General features: G+C 37.1%; 1 long non-coding RNA gene across 9 annotated transcripts in view; it reads right to left on the reverse strand.

The window, feature by feature from the left end:
• LOC101702303 (uncharacterized) overlaps window positions 1–20,766 on the reverse strand; it is a 610,288-nt gene that overhangs the window by 18,984 nt on the left and 570,538 nt on the right. For 7 of the 9 annotated variants that reach the window (XR_015453096.1, XR_015453090.1, XR_015453091.1 and 4 more), the window contains 4 exons: window positions 15,092–15,157; window positions 11,728–11,864; window positions 11,205–11,344; window positions 2,514–8,274 (listed from right to left, as the gene is read on the reverse strand). This is a non-coding gene — a long non-coding RNA (uncharacterized LOC101702303). Of the gene's footprint in view, window positions 1–2,513; window positions 8,275–11,204; window positions 11,345–11,727; window positions 15,158–20,766 lie in introns of all 9 variants that reach the window. The other 2 variants (XR_015453093.1, XR_015453089.1) reach the window with 2 other exon arrangements.

Consider the following 20,766-nt stretch of genomic DNA (forward strand, 5'->3'; position numbering starts at 1 on the left):
AATTTAAACCTTCACTCTGTATTTTGATCACCCCTTATATAACGGAAGTTGGCCATGTTAGAAAAATTCAGTAATGCTACCCAGATAGGAAGACAGAGGCACACAATTTATATTCTGTATCCTGATCTTACTGTCCTTTTGACAGAGGCAAAATCCAGGAATTTTTTTTTAATGGTCCTCAAAGAGAAGACTTAGGAGGGTTTATCTGACCCTAGTAAGCCTTGCATGGGTCCCCAGTGAAAAGGGCAACAAGTATCCTTAGCTAACATTCTGGGAGGACTTTCCAAAACTGGGACTGGTTACATATGTAGCAGAGACACAAAATACATCAGCTAAAACAAATGGGTCCAAGGCATCAGGGATTATCTGAGAGGTACTGAAGCAACAATTGAGAGCAAGTCCCAAGTCAGACCTCCTTTTAATGCCTATGGGGTAAAGAACAGAAAGGCAGTGGACAACCCTTGCTACAGAAAACCCCAGGGCCAGAGACAGCCGTGGATCCAACCATCCCTTTCATCTCCCACAAAGACAGAGCAAGGAAGATGGCTTAGGGTCTGGCACGTAGTTATGTCCATGCAAATGTGCCCTCCAACATAAGCCACAGGTCCCAGTGCAGGCCAACGGTCTGGAGGAAGGGAGTTTTTTTGGCATTTGTTCATCATAGAAGGGTGACCTTGTTTAGTTTCTTTTAACCATTGTGAATTTAAGTCTGTGTCAGCTATAGCCTTCTTTCTCAGAAAGACAGTGGGGCATCATTTGAGGAAGAATAAAGTGGGGTTAGGAGAGTAATCTGAAGGAAAGTATTTTCTTAAAGAGACCAAGTCTTTGAAAGATGCTTTAGAAACCCTCATAACTTTGAATAGACTGAAGTGAAAAGAGACTTACAGACTACAAGAGACTAAAATGTTGCTAAAAACTTATTAGGTGTTTTTCTCACTCACTGAAGTGACAGTACATGGCCAGATTAGAGTTTTACAGGGAAGCACTTATTTTCTACATATCTGAGTGAAGGGTGAAGAAATATATAACTTCAGTGTGTGTGTGTGTGTGTGTGTGTGTGTAAGACTATAGGATTGCACTCAACACATACCTATGTTTTTTTCTGCATAGTGAGATTATGGATGTTTATATTTTTCACACCTTCAGTTTGTCTGTAGTGAGCATTATTAGATTTTAACATCAAAGATAGATAAATGCTACATTTAAATAATTTGCTTATATCTTCCTGTTGTATTTGTCTATAGCCCAGTTGTTTTAAAGCATATGTGAAGTACTTGATCAGTCCTTTTCAAGTTCAACTATAAAACATACATGTATTTTATAAAATAGATATGTATTTTAAGTAAAAAATCATTGCTACTCTGCTGTTTTAATCCCTTTATTTCAAAGATTATGTTTTGTCTCCTGTTTTCTCTCAAAATTCTAAAATGGCCTTTAGCCACATGCAACAAAGTTTTGCCCTACTTGATCTAAAGAATGAGGCATGTATATAAAGCACTCTGAAAATGTTTAAGGATTTTAAAGATGCTTGGTGATATCGATGGTGGGATGAGGAAAGGGTACGGGGACAGAGAGAGGAAACAGAAAGAGGAGGACCTATGTTATTTCTTCTCATATCATACATTTCAAAGGTCCTTCCTAAATAAATTCACAAATAAGTAAATGGGATCCTTATGTGAGACTGCTGAGTGCTCACAATTTTATAAATTTAATCCCATCCTTAGGCAACATGGTGAGCAACTTCAGGTTGACGTTGTTCTCTGTCATGTATTGCTGTTAAGATCAGTGAGTCTCCTTCAATAGAACCAAAATTACCTCAGGGCTTTGGTTTTTTTACAGGCCACCTCCTGTACTTATATTGTTAAGATCTGTCCAAGAAGTTGGTCCTATATGGGAAAATCCATTTAAACTTGCAATGTCTGGCATTTGCTTGGGTTTATTTGTGTGTGTGTGTGTTTATAGAGGGAGAAGAAATAATGACCGTAATAGGAGAAATACTAAGACTTCTCTTCAAGTTTAGATTTCCTTATTAATCACTATCTTTCCCCAGGACACATTGGCAAAGAGTTCATCTTCACTTTGTAGTCTTCCCAGTCAGTATATGGCACATCGAAAGAAATATGCTAAATGGATAAAATTATATGCTATGCAATCAGAGAGCCTAAGTTCTAATCTTATCTCTACTGCTAACAAGTTGTATGATCTTAGTCATATGATCTTGCCTTAAATTCCTCATGATACAATATAATAATAGGATCTATATCATAGAGTTCTTGAGAGACTTAAATGAGTTAATATATGTGAAATGGGTACAACAGCATTTGGTACTAAGTGTTCCATAAATGCTAATTATTATTATTGTGAAGAAGGGAATCTGCAATGTATCCAGACTACCACAAGCCATGGGGGTCATGCCCTTCCCTCCCAAAGAAAATGACACTAAGAGGGTCTGGTGCTTTGAGAAAGAAATACTTCTCATGGCTCTTCCCAGCTCAAGTGCACACGCTGCTTACCTGTCTGTGCATGATCAGGGTATATTAGGGCTTCTGGATTCACTCCGGCAGCAATAGGGTCAGATTTGCATTGTGTTATCCATGTTTTCTGGCCCAGTCAGCTCTGGGATAACTCCATATTCCTGGTTGTGGTTATATAACAGACCCATCTGGAGCAAGATTCAATGTCCTCCCCTGATGCATTATAGAAAATAAGCAAAAGAAATTTATTAACACAGAAAACAATATTAAATTTGTGGATTCACTATTTTCATGCCAGCTTTTTTGAATACTGCTATCCTCAATCAGACATTAAAATTACTGCAATTGGACCACAAAGGAAAGCTAGGACATGTGAAGCAAGAAAGTGTATTCCTACCTGGAGACTTCTTCTCTTTCCCTTCTTTTCTCAACCAAAGGAGATATCATTAGCAGGGAGGAAGGATTAAAGGAATCCCCAAATATGAGCTATCATTTCTTAAACATGAGAGGTGCCTTTACCTTATTCTGGAAGAACATCTTTTTAATGATTCTTAGCTTTTATGAAGTTCAGCCAGATCCTTAGCATTCTTAGGTAAATGAATATTCAGTAAAATTTTTAACAAACATGAAAATTTTCTGCAATGGCTTTAAAAATTAATTAGATGGTGCAATATCATACCTCTCACCTCTGGTTGGAGCAGGCATCTGTCTCAACATACACTGGAAAATGCTGGAAAGAGTCTTAAGTCACCCCTGTTCCATTTTAATTCACTCACCAAGCAAGTAGTTGCACATTTTATTTTTTGCTGTCTATTCTCCTCTTCTCATTTCTTCCATTCCCTTTCTCACTTCCTACACATCAACTATATATATATATATTTTTTTTTAATAGGCCCTCATAAATGAGAGACATCTAAGATTGGTTTTGAGCAGAAAGGGTTGGCTGGATTTTTCAGAGTACAGCTCAATGCTCTGTTACACATGTTTCCTCCTGTTCCAGATTCTGCTTTTCATCCTCCATCCATCCTGCGAAGGAGAACAGAGGCTAATTTAGGAGCCTCTTTATGCCTGTACATATTCAGCCAGAGGGGTCACTACTGATTGATGCAAGACACTCTGTCCTCCAAGAGCTTGCCAAGTCCCTGCTGGTCCAGAGAGCAGCAACCAACAGTAACTCACCCTTTAGTGCCTGTGTATTTCTGTGCCTCCAGCTAGAAACAGTCGATAAACACCAGAGGCAGCTCCTGTTGCCTTAGATCACTAATAAATCCCTCACACCACCACCCCAGAGCCTTTTGACAAAAAACTATTTCTCTGCAGAGAGATGCCAAACCCTAGCAGCCAATTACTACAGAGGTGCCTCAGAGGCTTGAAGGAGGAGGCAGGGAGAGAGAAGGGGCTCTCTCCAAAGACAAGAAATATATGCTTTCTTCTAATAAAAAATGTTTTATTTTATTGCCTACTTCCTCTGAGCCAGACTTTGGGATGAAGCTTAGCCTCCTTTATCTGATTTATTCCCCGCAGCTCTGGCCCATTTTACAGATGAGAACACAAAGGCTCATTGAGTCTACGTAACTCCTACTTCCTGTTTCTCCGTTGTCCATTTACTGTCCCTTGCAGATACAAACATTTGTTGGATGGGTGTTGCAAAAGCAGCTGGAAGGTGTCCCCAGATTCTCCCTAGACAGTTCAGTTGATTTCTGGGACTCTGAACAGTCTTACTTGGATTACTTGGATATCCAATGTTTCAGTTACTCCAAGGGTTGCTAAAAATGTGTTCCATTGTATCTGCCCATCACCTAGATGTTTTCAACACTTTTAGGGCCTTCTACTTCAGATACGTGGACATTACCTATGCTGGCAAGTTCTTGCTGCTACCCAAGGTGTTGTGTGTTCACTGTGGATATGGCACTCTGATAGGTTCTGTATAAGTTTAAGGTAGTTGAATGTTACTTAAAAAATAGATGGCAGGGTCATAGTCTTCCACAATTATTTTCCATCATGCAACATTCCACAAAGAGCCAACTTTTGTTATACAATAGGGACAGACACACATGCCTGGGATATGTGTTTTATCTTTTGTTTTTATTCTTTCTGGTCTACCTCAATTTCTAGTCTCTTTACATACTGCTTAAACAGACATATTTTGTAAGATGAAGTACTCCATTGATAAAACGTCCATTTGGCTACTAACTACAGGCAAGCTAATGTCTCTATATCCTGGGAAAAAAAACATATTGCAGGACACTGTTTATGGTCTGAAGGATAAGAGCCCTTGGCATTCCTCTTCATAGGCTTCTGTTTTGTAAGCACTGAGCTACAGTCTAGCGTCAACTTGTACCTTTTCCTCAACCCTCCTTGGAATCTCATAACACATGAATATTAAATACCCAAGATACTTGCTTATCTGTAATGTCTGCAGCCAGGGGACCCTGTGATTGCTGTCTTACACTGCCTCCAACTTAGCTGTTCTTCACCCTGTCTGCAAGTGTGGGGCAGACATGAACTACCTACCTCCCCACCAAAAAGCAATGGAAGAACCTCTGGCTGTGATGGATCCAGGTTTGAATGTTGAGAAAAGAGACAACCACTTTTTTTCTGCTGCAGATAAAAATTGTCTTAATACCTTGAAGATAATAACAATAATAATGATAATAACACCTTCCATTTAGTGTTTCCATCTTCCACTATAGTGCTTCCCTTTTTCCTCAAGAATTCTCACATAGGGCTTTCACTGGCTCTGCACATCAAGCTTCACATCAGTCTAAACATTTTGATATTTTCTCAATAATAACACATTTCTATATTTCATTCAATTACCACAATCTGAAAATGAAATGTTATTATCCCAATTGATCTATGAAGAAACTGAGGGCTTGAGACAGTGATTTTCTCAGGTTATAAGGCACGAATTCAAATCCAGGTGATTTGCGAAGTCCAGTGCTTATTATTCCTGAGTAATCCTCACTTGGTACAAGGAAACTGGAGCTTTCCTCTGGACAATTACAGAAAAAAATAGGTCATAGGTGCCTAACAAGCCCCATGGCCCACCTAATGGACAAAAGTCACTGTATTTGTACATGGTGATGGTCCTTAAGCCCTTGCCCAAGCCTTTATATGGACTGCAAATCTAGTCCACTTCCAAAAGCAAGGCTCCTACAGAAGAGCTTTCTCTTGAAACTCTGTGTGTTTTTTCATACTTGTTTTTGTTGGTCTGGAGAATCAGCAGCAGGGACAGCAAGATGACTTTGAGCCAAGGGGCGGTCTGTTCACACCCAAGGGACAGGGTTTTTCACCAAGTTAGCTGCTGTTTGAAATTATTGTTGCTGCACAGTCTTGCTCATACCACATTTTGTTATCCCTGAGATAATAAAGAAAGGCTTATTCTGTTGTGTCCAAAAGACCCTTTTCAAGAGACCTGCTCTTGCTGAAGTCTCCTGAGTCCCCATACCGGGTTACAGTCAGATGCTGGGTATTTCAAATTGAATTAGAACAAATGACAAAAATGAAAAGTAGTGTGGGAAGGAGGAAGGACAAGCCAGAAAAAATGTTATTTATTGAAAGTAGCCAGTCAGAAAAATGGAACCAAAAAACTCAACTGATATTGGCAGAGATGGATATTTGTCACATAATATTGGGTGAAATAAGTCACAAGTGAGGATTTGTAGGGATACCAGCTTTGGGTCAATTCTATCTAAAATATTCTGCAGCGGATTATTTTATGGCCAGGTTAAGAAGGAGAATGTTCTAAATCTAAACCTCAGTGTTTTGGCTCTTGGACTATATGATCTCCATTTGGTTAAGTGATGACATAGGCAAGATACAAGGTATAAACTTTATAAGGGGCTGAATCTTTGTCCTATTTCACCTTTTTTTTCTAGTCAGTCCTATCAAAGATGAAGGGTCATTTGAGCTCAAGATTCTTCCAGAGATGTGCTTAGAGTCACATGGGAATGTGGGTGAATGGGAGGGTAGGAGATGGACAAATTCTTCTCATATTTGGCCTCTAGACCAATTAGATCGTTTAAAATTGAATGGTGGGATTGCAGACCCAGATTACATGGGGTCCACTAAGAGTAATTGCAAACAGAATTCTGTATTTCTCCATAAAAATATCTTGCAATTAGCTAGCTCCACAATATCTCTGAGTCACTTCAACCTTCCTGATACCTCTCTACCTAGGTTATACCCTTATCATATTTGCCCAATACTATACTGTCACTTCTTTCAGTTGCACTAAATATTGTTGGATTCTAGAATAGTATTGAGATATTTGATAAGACGATCTAAATTCACCAACCAGATGCTGAAAGGACATTTGTATTTGATGTGCTTTTTCAATCCTATTAGCAAAAGTAATCTATTGTACAGTAAAATACACAGTCTTATTTCATTTCTCACTGTAAAGAAACAATGAGCACACAGAAATATAATTCATATTATATTGTCTGTCACTAAAAGTGGGTTCTTCAACAAACTGAAACACAATTTGAATAAAATCAGCTAATAATGCTAACTTCTCCTGTGCACAAACTAGCTGCATCAGATATTAAAGGCCACTATTAACTAGACAAAGAGAATCAAGAGAGCATAAGAGATGATTATAAGAGACATTCTTGCACATAACTCTAAAAATATAATTCAATCATGCAGCTATCCCCTAACATCAATCTTTATTTCACTATCTACTGCACAGGCATAAGTAAAAGTTTTAAGTCTCAAAAGAAGCTGGTGCTACTAGTGTTTCCTCAAAAATGTGGCAATCCCTTTATTTAAAAAAAAAGAAAAAAGCAATAAGCATTCAGGAATGATCAGTAAAACTGTCTCTTAAGGCCATTATTTTTAGCTGAGCATTGTTGTGACTGTTTCCATGGCTAACCCATGAACATGTTTTCTGCATAAGCCCAGTCAGCCAGTGGCCTTAATTAACTTTCAAATGGAGAATGCTGCGGTTTACCACTTATTAAATATCCACCACACCAAGTTACAGCTTTACCCTTCCACACCTCACTAAGTCAAGACACCTCAAGGAACCCACAATGCTGAATAACGGGCGATATTAAAATATGCATCATGTGTAATTATCAGACTGAACACACAGGCTGTGAAGGAAACTTACTAAAGCCAAGGCCACTTTCATTCCAGATGAAATAATATAACTTGTGAATTGAGGCAACAGGATTCAACCTTCAGAAGCAGTAGAATAAGCTGTCCTAATTCATTCACAGGAATTCAACAAATACTTATTAAATGCTTACTTTGCTTTTTGGATACTGAGTATTCTTCTAGATTACTTATGTCTAGGACTTTGTAGAAGATGAGTAAGTGAAATTCAAGATATGATATGGAAAACCATACAATATTTATGATTTTAAGCAATATACTCCCTAGAAAAAGGAAGAAAGTGTAAAATTACTCAGCAAGCTAATCTACTCTTAATACAACATACAAGTAGACTAACCAAGCTCATTTCACTGATTTTTTTATTCATGAGGGAGATGATGCAGTTTGAGATTCAAATGAGACAGAATTAGTTTGTGTGATTAGCTAGGTTGAGTGGTTAAGGTATAGTAATAATGATATCATTATTTCGTCTCTCATACAATATTCAGATACTACTCACACATGCACATACACACGCACTCACATATCTTATTTATATTTGGCTTGTGAATCTTCAACTAATGTGTTTACATCACCTTGTAGACTGGAGGGTGGGCAGAAAAAGCAAATTCACCTCTTCTTGAAATTCCACTGTGTATAAGATGGTCTTGGAATTTGAAGGAAGAAAAAAATTCTCCTATAAAGAGAAAATGTGAAAAGGCCAAGGGAGAGCATAACTGAAAATATATATAAAAATGCGAATTTTCCTAAACTTCAGCTTTGGATGGACTGAAGCATAAGTGAGAACTTCAACAAAGCAACAGAAAAAGATGACAGCTCAGAGTTTCAAAAATTTAAGACAGCAGCGGGATTAGACACTTTGGGTTGTCTTTGCACATATTTCTTATGGGAGTTAATTCCATTTGACATGCAAGACCAAAGCAAGATTACAGAGGCATAGCCCCATGGCGAGGTGTATGCTGTAGCTAAAAGCTGGGATTTGAATAATTGTGCAGGCTTACTCCAAGAATCAGGCAAGAACAGAATGAATGGATTATTACAAGGAACTTTGTACATTTTTAACTGCTGGACTTAATAAAATACCTTCTATGTGCGAATAGTGTTTTGGTCCCCTGCACTTACTGTAGCTGAAGTTTGCAGTGGGATCTATCAAAAATGAGGAAAAACAGAAGCTAGTTTTAAAAAAGAAAAAGAAAGGAATTTGTAAGGAATAACTAGGCTGAGTCGTGCCCACATGATTTACGGGGAACCAAAACATTTAGAGAATTTGAGATTAACATATTCAACCCCCCCTCCACATTACAGGGAATTCATTTCCTGTGTGCGTTGCAGAAAGTGGGCAGTAGGGTTCAGGGAGGGCAGGCCATAAAAATGTGGATTTCTATTTCACTATTTTAGCTTGTTAGGAAGGTCATTCATTTATTACTAAAAAATTACTAACCCACACACCATTTTATATATATATATATATATACACATATATATATGTATATGTATATATATATGTATATGTATATGTATATCTATATCTATATCTATAGATATAGATATATATATATATGTTATTCTTCTCTTCCCTTGGATTCTGTGGAAGCACTTGTCTGTAAAAGGCAGAAAGAGTAACAGTTCCAAAGACTTCTCACTGCTTAACTGTCCAGTGAGAATTATTAAAATTCTTTATATAATTCCTATTTCGCGCTCATTAAAGTGAAAGATACAAATGCTGGACAATGCAAGATTCAGAGAAGCTTTGAGAAAGAAGAGGTAGGCTTAGAATAGCTGAGAATTATGAAACGCTGCCCATTAACAGTAGCCAAATAGACCTTTCATTTTAAAAGTCAGTGATTCCGATCTGAAATGATTTGATTTGATTTTCTCCCTTAAAATAGCCTTCCTCTCCTTCCTTCCTGAGAGCTCATTTTTGATCCCTCCCAGCTTAGCAGGGAGAGTCAACCCCAGAAGAGGAGGAAACAGCTCTGGGGCCATGCCACTCGGGCATTGCGCCCTCTACTGGGAAGCCAGCTTGCAGTCCAGTTTGGGAAAATCCCTCCAAGAACGTGCCCCTAGGAAAGCAAAAAGAGGTGCCGAATTTCAGCACTGAAACCATCTTTCTCCTCGCTGCAGGTAAAGATTAGAGGAAGGACAAGTGAGGGTGCGAGTGCTTCATTAAACCAGAACTCAACTGCGGATTTCCTCGCCAAACAAGTCTGACAACTTCAGCTTGCCCTGTAAAAAGGCAACAGGAATGATGAACACATTACAAATTTGTAGACCCTAAAATTAAACTCCACCTCATTTATTTCATATTTCAGCAGGGCTGGGGATGCCTGACACAGAGGCACAGATCTTTCCTGATAAGCTCTGTGGCTTCCTTCTTGGAGAGGGAATCTATGATATGTGTGAATGCACTTCGTCTTCTAGAAGCCCAAATGTGGTTTAGCGTACTTAGGAAAGAGGAGGCATATGACAGTCCTCTGCAGAAGAAAATGAGGAATCATAGCCAGGGCAGGAAAGGAAATGTGTTACCACAGGAAAATGAAAAGCTAGTCTTATCCCCTAACTTCTCTGTTTCATTCAGATCCTTGCTACTAAAGATGGCTTTATAGGCCAGCTGCTTCAATGTCATCTGAGAGGTTATTAGGAAACCAGGTGCCACCCAGACCTCCTGAGCCATAATCTACACTTTAACAAGAGTCCCAGTTATCCATGAGATCCACCATTGTGGACATCTGAAAAGCTTAATCATGAGCAAAACTGGAATACTGAGCTTTACAAGTAGAAAGGAAACTAGTCACCACTTGCATCCTTGGATAAGGAAACCAAGGCCCAGAGAAGAATATAGCTCATCGCATATATAAGAAGGAAATTTTACATAGGCCTCAATTTGGTTTGCAATAAAAACCAATGGGGCTGTCAGAGCTTATTGCAGTTAGCTTTGTCACACACTATGAATCCAACAGAATGGGGCTCCAGCATTACAAGTATGGTAGGACATGATTCCCGTGTGGTGAGGCCCTGTCTTCGAGTCAGTTCTATAATACTGAAATGACTTGAAATTCTGCAGAAATTGACATAGAAATGAAATTCTGGTATTCCTTCAATCCACAGAATGATTGATGAAACACATGGAAAAAATAAATTGTTTTATAATAAATTGTTTTATAATCTCCCAGGGAAATATAATTACGTTGTGAAACATTTCCATGAAATCCTAACAGCTTTATATCATCTAGACAGTGACTTCTCCTATTTGATCAATAATTATATTAATTATGAACAATTATTTTGATAGGATGGTATGACTTTGGAGTGTCACTTATTCTTTATTTGATGTATTGATCCAAGAGTGAAGCTTTGGTACAAAGTCTCGGGGGAGAAGGACAAAAAGCCTTACGATATTTATGCCCACATACTAATTCATATTCTGGCCACCAACTTGATAGTCATTTACACAATGTGATGGGCAATACAACTTTTCCAAGACCACCAGAACAGTGATTTCATTTACTATCTTTAACTCTCTAAGAATATGAAGCAACTTGTCTTTGGATAACATAAAAAAAGACTGTCATAGTCACTTTCTCATGACTGAGAGGTAATACCTACATCCTGCAACTGAAAGGAGGAAAGCCGTATTTTGGCTCACAGTTTGTAGAGGTTTCAGTCTGTAGTCAACCAGCTTCAAGGCAGAGAGGTGTGGTAGAGGAAAAGCTGCTCACTTCATGGCATCCAGGAAGAAGCGCAAGCTTGAATGAAGGAGGTGGGGAGGGAGATAACAATTCCACATCACACCCCCAGTGATCTGCCTCTTCAGTCCATGCCCCATCTCCTAACAAGTCAGCAACAAGTCCCCATAATCCAGGAACCTTCCAAAAGCCCCACTTATGAACACATGAAGCTTTTGGGAGACATCAGATAGGAAGCATAACAGACACAAACCTGATATTCTTTGAACTTTTTAAATTCCAGGATATTTAATTTATCCTTTATGTGTACACTGAACTTTCAAACACACTTATGGCAACTTAGGCAGTGACCTAAAGGAAACTGACTTGAAATAAACAATGCTCAAAAGGTCTGTGTGACCAAACTTATACATTTACTACATTTTTTTTTTTTTGGCAAATACCTCATTACGATGAATATCCTTGGACTACATGTGTGGCAGGATACATCATAAGGACAGGCAAAAACTAAGACTTTATACTTGCTAGAGACAGTCTCGATGAGTATGTACCTTCTCATCTTCATAAAAGTATCAGTGAACTTCAATAGAAAAAAAAGAGTGAAGCAGAGATGTAAATTAAAAATAAGAATTCAAGGAGTCATAGAACAAGTATGCCAGATTTGAGATTTTTTTTTTAAAGGTGACAATCATTATATGTTAACTTCCCTAATTTTACCACATTATTTAAGATAATTTGTAAACATAGTGGGATAATAGAATTGAATAAATCACAATTAAGGTAATATAAATAAAATAATTTACAAATGCGTACTATTTAATCACAATTTCCTTAAAATATTTTTAAAATATATTGTTGATATAATGGTCTTTATGTAAGAGGTATAGATTTTCCCTGAATAAGGTAGAAAATTGTACATTTTATCATTAAGACTTGGGGGTCACTGGCTTGAAACCTAAGCCTGCCCCTTGTACTGTACATGACCTGAGCAAATTTCTTAACCTCTCTGTGTGTCTCAGTTTCTGCATCTGTAGCATGTAAATAATAATATATACCAAATGGAGTTGTCGTAAGGATTTAGTGAATTAACATGCATGAGGTGTACTAGGCACTCAATTTATAATGATTATTATTAGTATGGCTCTTATAATTTATATAGGTTGAGCTTATTAATGGCAATATTACAATTTATTAAACAATGGTATTCTATAAACTTTAAGAGGATCTAAAGGTCAAGTTTTAGTCTTCATTTTAAGAAAAGTATGTCTTCAAAGCATGTTGCTTTTTAAAAAAACAAAAGGAAGGAATTCATGGGGACTTGAAAACAAACTTACTCATGTTCTTTGACTCATATTTGTTTGGCAACACAGACAGACAGAGACACAAATACAAACACACACACACACATACACACACACATACACACACAGATGCACAGAATTTCCCTCACAGGGCATTTACCATAAAAGAAGCTAAATGTGACCCAGTACTCTAGAAGAGATTTTACCATTCAGAGCAGAATAACCTGAGAACAAAATGATTCAGAAAGCAGCCCGAGGTTCCTTTGTCTTTCCCAGGGTAAAATCAATTCAGTTATTATCCACAGTTGGGCACAGAATGGCATATGAACAGCATGGCTTCAGCCGGCAATCCCTCTCAGAGAGTGGGCTGTATGGGTAATATTCCACACCCTGATTTACTCTGCATTGTCAAGAGAGAAAGGGAAACAGTAATCTCTGGTAGGGAAATTCATTCTAAGGAACAATTAAGATACTAGAAAAGACATAAAGGAAGAAAAATCAGGCTAAACTCTTAAAAAAATATATCAAGTACTCTAGAACTGTCTGCATCATCAGGCAGAGTCCAAGGCAGTGGGCACTATTGCTAGGTCTAATATCTTCCTTTTTGCTCTTTTCTAGGGGTATTGTTCAGCCATATTTCCTATGTGTGAGAAGGAAATGAAGCACACATATGATGCTGCACATTGGAGTGAAACAGAAAAGCCTTTCTCAGGAAAGTAAGCAGGATTGTGAATGTGGCATTGTGGAACCCATAAAATACACCCACAATGAGTGAAAGCAACAAAATGACTCGGTCTTTCTTAAAGCTGCAACAATTAGGCAATTGAGCTAAAGAATAGGATCCAAGAAGATGTAAATAAGGTTTTTTTCTTTGTATTAACAAAGGGACTAAGGAGACATATTTCAGCTGAGATAAAAGAAGGTAAATGATTTCTCCCCAAAGGCAAAAAAGCCAAGATTTCTCAAATGAGCTTCTTCCTAAAAGAGATAGAAGTAAAATATATGAAGCAAGATGACATAATGTGCTGTTGCCTAAATGCAGGCAGTGATGGCGTCCTATTCTACAGACCAAGCTGTAAATAATCGAATGCAAGACAAAGCAAAAATATAGAAAAGGCCACTCAGAAACAGAAGCATAAAAATGCAGTGTGTGTATCAGTACTGAGAAGGGTACAGCTCAGTAGAACTGATTAATAAGGAGAGCAATGAACAGAACAGAGTGGATTTGCAGAGATTAGGATGTAGCAAGCTTTGTCCAGAAGATTGTATAAAGTTCTTATTGGCCTTGAATCTGAAATAAGGTGGAAAAAAAAAAAAAACCTCCCATCATAAAAGAATCCTTGTGATCTCTTTTGGTATATATCTTAGTCAAGCAACTCATCTTTTCCCATGTGCCATTTAAAACATAAAAATTGCGGTAATATTTAAATCATTCCCTATAACATCTCTCCTCGATAGGGTCAAGAGTAGGGGGCAAGAACAGTATATGGTGTAGCATAACAACAACAACAACAAAAACTTAAAAAGTCTTTTCCTTTAAATCAGTAACATACGAATATTGAGCATGCTACAGTCAGGTTCCAAGGTGAACAATAAAAAGATCAAGAGTCAGAAATATATATAAGATGGCCAGATAAGTGTCAAGTATTTGGGTATTTGTATTTCTAAACTCTAAGAGTTCCACACTTGTTCCATTATGAAGAACAACATCACTTCCTCTAGGCTCTAGGCAACATTAGAACATTTTTTTGAAGGGATACAAGGGAAAAATAACAACAATAACAACAAAAAAGAAAATAAAAACGATGAAGCCTAGAAAGGCTTTGGATACCCAAATCAATGGTAATGCTTAAGAAATGGAAGAGTACAGGCTATAATTTAAAATACCGTGGTTTGGGCCTGTGCAAAGCACCTTGCTTGGCTCATGGGCTTCTCCAGAACATCCTTAAGGAAGAAGTTTGGTATGAAGCTCTTGCAGCCTGCAGGAGCTAGACATCCTCAGTTTTATTGAAGAGTTTAGAAGCCACTTCTGTCTTCAATGTCTGATTTGTTTTGTTGGGAGCTTGGAGAACTTGATGTCAGGGGAGGAGTTTGTGTCCTTAGGGATGAATAGAGACAGAGTGGCTGGCTGCTTAAGAAAAGAATGAAGAATTCTGTGACCTTTACTCAGGTGGACGTCTATCCTGGATCCAGAAGTAGAAGTTGCAGTAACAGAAAGAAGCAAAAGACCTCTTATCCTACATTCATAGGCCCCTGGCTGCTCCTGAAGTCAATGGTGACTAATTAAGCGTGTGAGACAGGAAAACACAGAAATAGAAAGAGGAGCTCATAGTTTTAGGAATGTAAATGCAACCCCAAAACAGGAAGCCTTGGCAAACATCATGTCTCAAACCTTTCACTTGTTGCATGAGGAGAGGGGAGAATATTTCCAAGCATTAGGTAATCCAGGATCAGCAAAATAGGGAAGAGAGGATTGCTGTGGGCTGTGGAGGAAAGTGCTACATACCTCCGGGAGCCTCAGGCCCAGTCCGCTTCTTTCTTTTGTTTTGACTTCTTTGGTGAGCAGTTTTCCCTGTAGTTTTTGGAAAATTTTTTTTAAAAGAGTAAGAAAGAAAAACATATCTACCCACATACACCACATACACATGTGTGTGCATATTTGCTATATTCTTTCCTATAAACAAAAATAAAGACAAAAGACAAAATGTCTAATTTGCAGTTCAGTTCTCCAGCCTCACTACTGGCTCACCAATGAATCTTCTTATATACAAAGCTGACTGGAGGGAGGGGTGGGATTGAATAACAAATTTATGTGATACAATCACATCATTTACAATCACATAATGGACCATATCCCAATTTTCAAAAGGCATAAAGTATCCTCATTAATACGATAAGTGCAGCAGTCAAATCAGCACTGTGATTTTATCAGGGTTTTTGACTGTACATGAATTAGAATGTAAAATGCATACAGAATTTTTAATGGGAAGGCTTTAACATTCACTGAATATATTTCTTACTGTCATTTGCATCACATTAAAGTGAAATTCTACATAAAAGGATAAAGAGAATATGTCCTAAATTACAGTTTTTCCATAGTTGTCATGTCCACACACAGAAAAATCTGATTCATAAGCTTGAACATGATCCTAAATCTGAAAAGGCTACCCCAGCTCCCTATTTGTTTGTGAGTTTTATGTGGCTGTCAGGGCTGGGTAGAGCTCTATAAGGTCAGATTGTCAGGACAAAGCTAATAAAGATCATGGCAGGGGTAGAGGCATGTACGGATGGAGGATGGCTGTATTCACTGTCTCTACTCTAGCACATTATTAAACACTGTGCCTGCATTTTTCATTGCATATCAGACTACTAAAAAGTAACTCATGTTCCTTAGAGGTATTCTGTCATCTTTTAAGAGAGCCTCAATGATCAATTTAGCTCCCTTCAATAGAGTTTATGGATGTAGACTTAATGTTTTATAAGCCCAATTGTGTATATCTCACAATAAATGAGTATGTGTACATTTCTATTTGCACAAGATACTGTGTTAAAACTCGCTCCATATCCAACACGTGCATATCTACTTGTAGGCTGAAATATGATCATGTGCCAGAAGTTATTTTCAAGGCAATGGCAACTAGAATAAGTATGCTTGGTAGTTTATATACACTGAGGCAAAGAAAGGAACCATCATTTCTCTTTAGTCTCACATCACACAGAGAGAAGTCAATGATTGGTATGAGGTAGTCGATAGTTGATGCAGAATCCTGGGAATCTGAGAAAGAGCATCTTGCATCCTAGAAGAGGCCGAAATGTCACCTGCTAAGTTAACAGTATAGACTGGGAATAGAGCGCAACTTCTACATACATACAGGGTACGTGTTTATTGGCTAGCACACCTGGTCCTGTGTGGGAACTTCCACCATGAATGACATATCCCTGCCATTGTTTTAGACTAGGAATAAAGAAAGCATGCAAGCATTCAGTCAATAAAATGGCATGCATGGAACTTGAGTTGAAATAATTCAAATTCACAGTGAGCCCAACTCAAATATTTTAGTCTTAGAAAAAACATTTAATGTAGGCATATGGAATGGACCCATATGAAATGCATGGGTCTCAAAATAGCCAGTTTTAACAATATTTTAATCTGTCTATCTGGTTGGTCTCCTTTGAATATATGTAGATTTTATTTATCTTATACCATTATTAGAAAAATGTACCAGTTTCTTTCCATATCTAGAGACAGTTTTTAGAATGTCTATAATAACTACAGATTTTACTCAAGGCCCTTAATAATCCCCCCCCATTCCTTCCCTCCCTCTCTTCCCCATTCCAACCTTTTCTGTTCATTAGTCATTACTTCTGCTGTCCTTTCATTTTTCTTCTTTCCTCCATATTCCCTGTATTGAGTTAGGAATTAAAATTTGGGCAATAAAATATTTTCAGTTTTGGATCCATTCTTAGCCACAATAAAATTATTCTCTTTATTAACTAAAATACCTGTCAAATGACCAGAATTTAGTGAAGACTTTTATGGGTTGCTACAAAATTGTCCTGATAGTAACATTACTTAACTTATTCTCTCCCAAAATTTATGTACAGTAATGTGGCAGGCTTCAAAGTGCCCTGTAGTGGACAGTTCACCTATTGGAACTTGGTCCTTGCTATTCATTGCCTAGGAAAGCATTAACAAGCCCTTTATCCTCTCCAAGGGACAGTTTGCTTATTTATAAATTGGGAATAATATTTAATTTGTTGACCTATGAGTATGAAATAGGATGGTGCATATGAAATATGTAGTAGATCTTGGAATAATGTTAACAGTCCATACAGGTTTAATCCATCAAGTAAGACATTTTACTTTGTTTTTGTCAAAAACAAAGAGTGCCCAGACCTTTCATAAGAATAGAATTAGATGCTATGAAGCCCAATTTCACCTGTGCACAAATTCAGGTAAGTAAACCAATTTTATCCTTCAATAGTATTAGGATGTATCTTTAATCTTCCTTCTGTCACCAGCTGACTCCTTGAAGAAGTTACTAAAATTCAGAAATTAAAAAGTATGTCTGTTAAAAAAGAGACAATGTTCTTTACTATTTAATAGGAATCAGCAAACAAAATTTTCAAAAATCTTTTATTGCAGCCCATTATTTTCAAATTTTATCAAGGAAATGACTACAAGTTAATCATTTGTGCTGGTATTTTTTGACTTAAAAGTAAAAATAAGTATAGCACAGTACACATTTACCTAATTTGTAGGGCTGGGGATTTAGCTCAGTGGTTCCACCACCTGCCTTGAAAGCTCAAGGTCCCAAATTCAATCCCTGGTCTCCCCACCAAAAAAAAATTGTAAACAGACAGAACATATTGATTCTGTAACAATATGTATTTGTGAACAATAGGAAAATGAATTAATATTTCCTCAAATGCCACATTTGTTTCATAACACTAGGTATGTTTAAAGCAAACCTTTCCCCTTTCAGATAAAATCAGTAATCTATTTCACTGTCAAATTTATGCCACAATCTTTCCTTTCCTCTTAAATGCATGATGTTTGCTTTATAAGGCCTTATTACTCATGGTGCATTGTACTCACATTTTCTTCTCAGAGTAATAGTTCTACTATTTTACTGTATATGACTTAATGGCAAATACTTTTTTAAGACTGCTAGAACTTTTTACATTACCTTCACTTTTCTTCCCTCTTGTCAGCCCATATTCAATTGATAATTCAGTCTTCAAATAAAGATACAACCTGATAGTTTATTAGGTTGTTACATTGCAAACTTACAGATTTTTGTGCCTCAAAAAAATTCGTGATTCCATTTACATCATTAAGGCATTGTCAGCACAACTTTTGGTTCTCATCATTTCAGTTCTTGCTTTATTATAATAGATCTGTTAACTTGTAATATTTGTAATGTCTATTAAAATCTGCCAAATAAAATGCCATTAATGTTGTTTTCACCTGTCTTTGAGGTTTTATCTACAAAAAGTCAGGGCAGGGAGACAAAGATACGTCAGATCTAGTTACATTAATTACGTAACTAATTTAAGTAAACTTAGATTTGCATTTCTGCTTTATAATTTAATTGTTCAAACTTATGCTTTTCTCAACAAAATTTATCATATATAAGTATTCAAAGTTATAGATCTAATGTTGGAAGAAATGCAAGCTTATAAGTTTCTGTTAAACAATTTAAAGAAATGTTAAGAATCAAAACTATGAGGCATGATCAAAATATATGGTGAATGTTTAAATTTTTTTTTTTAAATTTATTACTATAAAAGACACATTGCCATTAATCCTCTCAAAATTATTTTCCTTGATTCAAAATATTTATCCCATCATATTTGCCACTTTTTGAAGCAGTTCTGGAAGTCCTTTTTCATTAGTGTCTTTACATCATTCCCCAAAGTACGGCAATTGCTGCTATTGAGTGCCAATCAACAGAAAGACAAGCTGACAAACACACATCAGACCTTATTCACTGGACCTGGCATTGTGCAACATCTGGCTCTGCCCAAAGTCACACAGTTGTAGATAGCACAACTAAAGACATTCATGAAAGAGGACTTCCAGAGCTGCTCCAGAAAATGGCAGGAAAAACAGATAAGTGGATTTGAAGTGAGAAGAACTATTTTGAGGAGAATTAATGACAATGTGGCTTTTGCGCTAATAAATTTTTAAAAATTTTAAACATTCATATTTTATCATATCTTTACATATGTCACTTTTTCCATGTGTAGCTTTATTTCAATAACTTTATATGAGTTGTATAATGATAAGAGATTTGGGTTCTCACTGAGCTTCAAATTCTTTCAAACCTTTGACTTCTCTGACTATGCTTTCTTTATCATCTGAATATACTGTAAAAGAAGACTCTCTAAATATATGTATCTCCCTTTCTTTTCCAGGGGTTAGGTGGATTCTTTTATATTCCTTTAATCTACCAATCTATTGATCTTGATCAATTTCCCTTGGTTTACTCTAATGCTTTAATCACCCACTGCGAAACTCTTACTCAATAAAAGCCTTTCTATCTCATATATTATATTAAGATTATCTTTCTTATTTTTTGCCACTGGTGTATTTTCCTTCTGAATTCTTTAATTTTTGACAGTCTGTGAGAGGAATTGATCCATTGTGTCCACGATGGACCAGGGAGCAAATATGTCCACTGATGTCTTCTGCAGGTTTAGAGAAAAGTTTCCTTTTGGCTCAGCTTCTGCCAGAAGACTTGACATAACTTTTCCCTTTGCCCAGTGCATTTCAGAGGAAGTTTGAGATACCCCACAGAGCAGGAAGCAGGGATGCAGACTGAAGCTATTGCATTCATGGAAGCTTTTTTTTCTTTTTAAACAATTTTAAAGACCGTCATAATAATATTCTCAGATGCTAGAAAGTACTTTTTAGGGCCACAAATAAAATAATCTCTACCCACTTCACTCTGCCCCCAAGCCCCACACTCTGTTCCACAGATATTAAGGTTTCTCCAAAGTGTCCAAGTCCTGAAGAACAAAACTTTGCCAAAATCTGAAGTTTGCCTGTTTTCTACAACTTCTGTCTTTCTAGAATCTGCTAAAACCCAGAAGCCATAAACTTTTGCAGCCTTCTTATATTGTCCATCAGTCCCTGTTTACAAATATGAAAGGGTCAGGGCAGTTTGTCCTCTTCTTAAGTCTCTGCTTCCCATGTCATGAAAAAGGTCTTCTTACTGTAAGTAGATTTGTGCTGCCCTCTATTCCTAGTCTGACAATCTATTTCATAGTCAAGGTACACCACGAGGTATAATACCATGAATGTATTTATGGGGAAGTGTGGTGTTTTCTTTCTTTTTTTTCCCCACAAGAGACTATGTAGAAAAGAACTGCAATCATTACTTATTTTTATTCTTCCTACTTACATCCATAGAATTTCCAGACTAGTCTAGTTGAGTCATATATGTCCTCACAAGATTGCCACATTTTACCTTCTTTACTCTAGTCAAATCCTCCTTGATTCCAGTCACCAGTTGACACTGACACATCGATGTTCGCCTTGTGAGAATTAGCCTATCACATACATTTACATCCACTTAATTGCTGCTGCTATTGTTTAGTCCGTTAACCTCCAGCTAGGGTGCAATTCATGTGAACACTGGGGAAGCACAGCTATTCGATTAGTTCTGCAAACTA

This window comes from Heterocephalus glaber, unplaced genomic scaffold (genome assembly GCF_053883595.1).
Source record: "Heterocephalus glaber isolate CG9 unplaced genomic scaffold, H.glaber_assembly_v1.0 deba00001457, whole genome shotgun sequence".
Taxonomy (NCBI): Eukaryota; Metazoa; Chordata; class Mammalia; order Rodentia; family Bathyergidae; genus Heterocephalus; species Heterocephalus glaber.